Here is a 7,500-nt window from a genome sequence, read left to right as displayed (position 1 = left end):
TCTCTCTCTCTCTTTCTCTGGTGGTGAGATACTGTAGATAGCACCCTCTAGTGGCTCAATGGGAGAGAGACGTATTGAGGTTGTGTAACTGGACTTTATGATGTTGGGCCCTTCCTTCCCTTGGCCATGGAAAACCCCTATTGGCCCTGGTCAAAAGTAGTGGACTATATAGGGAATAGAATGCCAGTGGGCCCTGGTCTAAAGTAGTGCACTATATAGGGAATAGAATGCCAATGGGGCCTGGTCTAAAGTAGTGCACTATATAGGGAATAGAATGCCAATGGGCCCTGGTCTAAAGTAGTACACTATATAGGGAATAGAATGCCAATGGGCCCTGGTCTAAAGTAGTGGACTATATAGGGAATAGAATGCCAATGGGGCCTGGTCTAAAGTAGTGCACTATATAGGGAATAGAATGCCAATGGGCCCTGGTCTAAAGTAGTGCACTATATAGGGAATAGAATGCCAATGGGCCCTGGTCTAAAGTAGTGCACTATATAGGGAATAGAATGCCAATGGGCCCTGGTCTAAAGTAGTGGACTATATAGGGAATTTATTAATATGTTGTATTCTTTATTTATTAAGGTAAAAACCCATTGAGACCAGGGTCTATTTCTGAAAGGTGCCCTGATCACAGCAATACAACACCAATTACAATGTCAGACAATACAAAACACAACATGTGAGAAAAACTGTTCCATTCCTCAGCTACTGGGTCCAGCACCCTAAGCTGTCTGAGCAGCACCAGAACATCCAATTGTACCGAGTTCTGCACGTTGTTCCGGCAGTGAGGCTTGTTAAAACTAAAAGCGGATTGACCTAATTCGGCGCAGACCCGAGGAACCTCGAGAGCTAACCAACCCTGTGAAGGTGGTTTTATATTTCAACAACGTAGTCAGGTAAGTTGGAAAGCTTGTGTAGTAGGGCTTTGTAAACAAAAAGGGAATAGTGAAGTGATCTAGGGGGGCTTTAATGAGGACCAGACAACCTTTTGATGCAGGATGCAGTGGTGAGTATTAAAACTGTCACCTGTGATAAAGCGAAGGGCGATATGGTAGACGGCATCCAATGGTTTAAGAGTAGTGGCTGCTGCATTCTGGTAAATGGAGTCACCATAGTCAAAAACTGGCAGGAAAGTTGACTGTACAATCTGCTTCCTGCTATTTAGGGAGAAGTAAGATCTATTTCTACAAAAGAAGCCCACTTTAAATCTTAGCTTTTTAACTAGCTCATCAGTATGTTTTTTAAACATAAAATCCTTGTCAATCCAAAAGCCCAGATATTTGTAGGCAGGAACCCGATCGATGGGAGAACAATTCAATTAACAAATATGTAGTCCATCTGAAGTTTTTTTTGCTAGAACTAGAGAACAACATAAATGTAGTCTTGCCCACATTAAGTACAAGTTATAAACCAACCAGGATTTACCTGGTCTGCCGTACACATTAAGTACAAGTTTTAGTTTAGGCCCTGTGTAGCTCAGTTGGTAGAGCATGGCACTTGCAACGCCAGGGTTGTGGGTTCGTTTCCCATGGGAAGCCAGTATGAAAGCTTGTATGCACTCACTAACTGTAAGTCGCTCTGGATAAGAGCGTCTGCTAAATGACTTAAATGTAAATGTAAATGTTTTAAACCAACCAGGGTTTACCTGGTCTACCGTTCACATTAAATACAAGTTGGCATTCAATGGCATACATAACAGTATTGTCTGCATACAGATGAATATTACAAGTTTTAACAGATAGACCAATATTCTATTACAACTTAACAGAGAACAAACACCCCCAATGGGCCCTGGTCTAAAGTAGTGCACTATATAGGGAATAGAATGCCAATGGGCCCTGGTCTAAAGTAGTGTACTATATAGGGAATAGAATGCCAATGGGCCCTGGTCTAAAGTAGTGCACTATATAGGGAATAGAATGCCAATGGGCCCTGGTCTAAAGTAGTGGACTATATAGGGAATAGAATGCCAATGGGCCCTGGTCTAAAGTAGTGCACTATATAGGGAATAGAATGCCAATGGGCCCTGGTCTAAAGTAGTGCACTATATAGGGAATAGAATGCCAATGGGCCCTGGTCTAAAGTAGTGCACTATATAGGGAATAGAATGCCAATGGGCCCTGGTCTAAAGTAGTGCACTATATAGGGAATAGAATGCCAATCAGGACACACAGGTAGATAGTTAACAATAGGACGAGCCCTACTCGCCCGTAGTAGATTGAACACCCTGTCTCTCCTGATACAGACGACCTGCCAGATCACACCTGTATAACATTTTACATTTCATAAGAGGTCATGGTGCTGCACCTGCCACACACACAATGGGAATTTGTGTGAGAGGTCATGAATGCCTGTCATAAACAGGTGTCACGGTGTGTGTGTGTGTGTGTGTGTGTGTGTGTGTGTGTGTGTGTGTGTGTGTGTGTGTGTGTGTGTGTGTTTTCCTGGAGAGCAAACGTGATCAGCTCACATGAGGATTCAACAACCTTCCCTCCCAAGTTACAAATGTGGACAAAATCACCTATCAATGTTATTATGTTCCTAAATCAAGTTGTAATATCACTGTGTTGCTGGTTTGTTCCTTACCCTCGAATTCTAGAATCTTATTTTAACGCATTGATAAAAGCCCTTATTTCTAGATTTGCCGTAGCTTTGGGCCAGAGAGTTAGGTAACAGATATGAACGCGTGATAGAAACAGATATGGTGTGGTCCTCTGTAGCTCAATTGGTAGAGCACGGCGCTTGTAACGCCAGGGTGGTGGGTTCCATCCCCGGGGACCACCCCATACGTAAACATGTATGCGCACATGACTGTAAGTCGCTTTGGATAAAAGCGTCTGCTAAATGGCATATTATTATTAGATATATGTCTTGTTACAAAACCCTCGCTGGAAATGGGATTATTCAATCACATTTTTAACGGCCAGCCAGAGGTGGCCCGGTCACATGTGCCCCGGTCATAAACAGACAACCATGCGTGCGTTGCAAATGTTACCGTATTCCCTACACTGGTCCTGGTCAAAAGGGCATCATTTGGTACATAGACAATATTCCTTCCGCTGATCAAGCCGCTGCCCTCCTGTTACATAGCCGTTTTCCTCTTATCAAAACTCAGTTCATTTAAATTCAAACTGATTTATTGGCATGGGAAACATATGTTAACATTGCCAAAACAAGTGAAGTAGATAGTAAACAATACAAAATGAACAGTAAACATCACACTTACAAAAGTAAGTGTAAGAATAAAGACATTTCAAATGTCATATTATGTATATATACAGTGTTGTAACGATGTGCAAATTGTTGAAGTATGAAAGTGAAAATAAATCAACATAAATATAGGTTGTATTTACAGTGGTGTTTGTTCTTCACTGGTTGCCCTTTTCTTGTGGCAACAGGTCACAAATCTTGCTGCTGTGATGGTACACTGTGGTATTTCACCCAGTAGATATGGGAGTTTATCAAAATTGGGTTTGTTTTCAAATTCTTTGTGGGTCTGTGTAATCTGAGGGAAATATTTGTCTCTAATATGGTCATACATTTGGCAGGAGGTTAGGAAGTGCAGCTCAGTTTCCACCTCATTTTGTGGGCAGTGTGCACATAGCCTGTCTTCTCTTGAGAGCCAGGTCTGCCTACGGCGGCCTTTCTCAATAGCAAGGCTATGCTCACTGAGTCTGTACATAGTCAACGCTTTCCTTAAGTTTGGGTCAGTCACAGTGGTCAGGTATTCTGCCACTGTGTACTCTCTGTTTAGGGCCAAATAGCATTCCAGTTTGACCTGTTTTTTGGTTGATTCATTCAAATGTGTCAAGTAATTATCTTTTTGTTTTCTCATGATTTGGTTGGGTCTAATTGTGTTGCTGTTGCTGTCCTGGGGCTATGTGGGGTCTGTTTGTGTTTGTGAACAGAGCCCCAGGACCAGCTGGCGAAGGGGACTTTGCCTGTTCATCTTTCTGTAGGTGATGGATTTGTTATGGAAGGTTTGGGAATCGCTTCCCTTTAAGTGGTTGTAGAATTTAACAGCTATTTTCTGGATTTTGATAATTAGCACTCACAGCACCGCGGGGCTGTAAAACTATGAATCTGCTTAAGACACAACAACACATTCATTTATATAGCTCTCCAACTAGGTCACACACACACTACACAGCTTTAGAGTTTGCAAGAAAGGCATTTCACTGTACTTGTGCACGTGACATTAAAACTTTTGAAATTTGAAACAATCCACTGCGAAGAGGATTAGGATACATTAGGATATATTAAGATACATTAGGATACTTTAGGATACATTAGGATACATTAAGATACATTAGGATACATTAGGATACATTAGGATACATTAGGATACATTAGGATACATTAGGATACATTAGGATACTTTAGGATACATTAAGATACATTAGGATACATTAGGATACATTAGGATACATTAAGATACATTAGGATACATTAGGATACATTAGGATACATTAGGATACATTAAGATACATTAGGATACATTAGGATACTTTAGGATACATTAGGATACATTAAGATACATTAGGATACATTAGGATACATTAGGCCTACGTTTGTTGACAGTGGAGTTTAGCATCTACTTGCCGTTCCAGTCGCAGGGTAAGTGACACGAATGTGTCGCCTATATTTCATTGACGAATTATTGGGCGACTGACATTTTTGTTTTTGTCTTAAACGATAATGAATGAATCTGAATTAGTTCGACAGTCATTTAACTTTCAGATTGGAACTGGAGAGCGCAATAGGCTACGTTTACATGATGTCACTTTGCTGTAACGGAAAGAAACCAGCCAAATGCACCTGTCATAATTATTCCCACTGGCTACCTCTCTGTCTCATTTTCTGACAGGACCGTAAGAATGTCTGAGCGGTACAACAGCCACATCCTGGTGATGGAGGACCGAGGGACTAACGGGACTCCTGAGTCTACCGGTACCGCCATGTCCCCTCACGGTTCCACCGTTAGTTTCCATAACATCCACTATAAGGTGATGCAGAGGAGCGGCTGTCTGTGTTTCGAGAGGAAGACCACCACCAAAGACATTCTCACGGATCTAAAGTAAGTCGACTAGACACTGTTGTTGAGATTTAATCCGTTTTTATACAGATGTCAGATATGAATAAAAATGACCCCATTTCGTCGCAGGAAGAAAAATAATCCTGCAGGAGGATTTGAATGAACGTTTCATATTTAGAATCGGCCACCAGGGGGCAGCCGGAAGCGGTGTTTGTAGGCTGTAATATAACAGACAGCAGGTCCACGGTGTGTCAGCTCAAGTAGCCTATGTACATGGATAACTTGACGATATCTATAGGGGGTAGATGTATGTTCGTTTAAAAAAATGTTTTGTTTAGATCAATTGTTTTATTATATGTTCAAGGCAAGCAATAAGCAGAATAAATTCACAATAGTTTCAGTGGCCCGTGTGGCCCAGGCGGTTACAGTAGTTCACCCCGCATATGCCAGAGTGGGCTCGAATCTGGCCGATTTCTGCCCTTTGAATGTTTGGAGGAACTAGTAGGCTACCCGTACTAAAGCAATTTCTGAAGGAAGTACCTTATTACTCCGTTACATTTTACCAAATCACTTCATTTTAATTTTTTAATTTTTTTACATGAATCGATACTATTGGTTCCCCTTTATTCCGTGTTCAAGACAACTGGGAACTCGAAAATTAAAACGAGCTCTGTTTGTGAAAAATAGCTTTGAACTGTCTTTTATGGAACCCCCATTTGGGTAGGTATTTGCATGTCAAAAATTTACACTAATCGATGCATCAAATAACACTATTTCACACATCAAATAAGCTTGTTGACCAATCAGGACCTGAATATTAGAGTTGAATATTTTCCCGGTACTTTACAAATGTTCCATCCCGAGGGTAACACGGTATTTTCCGCCAAAACCGGAAGTGCCATTCAAAAGCGTATAAAAGAGGCCGATGTCTGGATTTGATTAGAGCTTTGGTTTAAAAAAAAATCCCTGATGCTACCTGAGCCTGATGAGCCATACATTAAATACACTTTATGAGCCCAAGCCCAAAAAAGCTGTACTGTATATGATATGTGGTCCTCTGTAGCTCAGCTGGTAGAGCACGGCGCTTGTAACGCCAAGGTAGTGGGTTCGATCCCCGGGACCACCCATACACAAAAATGTATGCACGCATGACTGTAAGTCGCTTTGGATAAAAGTGTCTGCTAAATGGCATATTATTATTATTATGTACAGTGCATTTGGAAAGTATTCAGACCCCTTCCCTTTTTCAACATTTTGTTACATTACAGCCTTATTCTAAAATGTATTAAATAAAAAAAAATCCTCATCAATCTACACACAATACCCCATAATCCTGTTTCCATTGACCATCCTTGAGATATTTCTACAACTTGATTGGTGTCCACCTGTGGTAAATTCATTTGATTGGACATGATTTGGAAAGGCACACACCTGTCTATATAAGGGTCCCACAGTTGACAGTGCATGTCAGAGCAAAAACCAAGCCATGAGGTCGAAGGAATTGTCTGTAGAGCTCCGAGACAGGATTGTGTCGAGGCACAGATCTGGGGAAGGTTACCACAACATTTCTGCAGCATTGAAGGTCCCCAAGAACACAGTGGCCTCCATCATTCTTAAATGGAAGAAGTTTGGAACCACCAAGACTCTTCCTAAAGCTGACCGCCTGGCCAAACTGAGCAATCGGGGGAGAAGGGCCTTGGTCAGGGAGGTGACCAAGAACCCGATGGTCACTCTGACATAGCTCCAGAGTTTCTCTGTGGAGAAGGAATAACCTTCCAGAAGGACAACCATCTCTGCTGGACTCCACCAATCAGGCCTTTATGGTAGAGTGGCCAGACAGAAGCCACTCCTCAGTAAAAGGCACATGACAGCCCGCTTGGAGTTTGCCAAAAGGCACCTAAAGACTCTCAGACCATGAGAAACAAGATTCTCTGGTCTGATGAAACCAAGATTGAACTCTATGGCCTGAATGCCAAGCATCACGTCGGGAGGAAACCTGGCACCATCCCTACGGTGAAGCATGGTGGTGGCAGCATTATGCTGTGGGGATGTTTTTCAGCTACAGGGACTGGGAGACTAGTCAGGATTGAGGGAAAGATGAATGGATCAAGGTACAGAGAGACCCTTGATGAAAACCTGCTCCAAAACCTGCTCAGGACCTCAGACTGGAGCGAAGGTTCACCTTCCTACAGGACAATAACCCTAAGCACACAGCCAAGACAACGCAGGAGTGGCTTCGGGACAAGTCTCTGAATGTCCTTGAGTGGCCCAACCAGAGCCCGGACTTGAAACCGATCGAACATCTCTGGAGAGACTTGAAAATAGCTGTGCAGCAACGCTCCCCAACCTGACAGAGCTTGAGAGGATCTGCAGAGAAGAATGGGAGAAACTCCCCAAATACAGGTGTGCCAAGCTTGTAGCGTCATACCCAAGAAGACTCTAGGCTGTAATTGCTGCCAAAG

Source organism: Coregonus lavaretus (assembly GCF_964263955.1).
Source record: "Coregonus lavaretus genome assembly, contig: HAP1_SCAFFOLD_4701, whole genome shotgun sequence".
NCBI lineage: Eukaryota > Metazoa > Chordata > Actinopteri > Salmoniformes > Salmonidae > Coregonus > Coregonus lavaretus.
Note: the sequence above shows the minus strand (reverse complement) of the source record.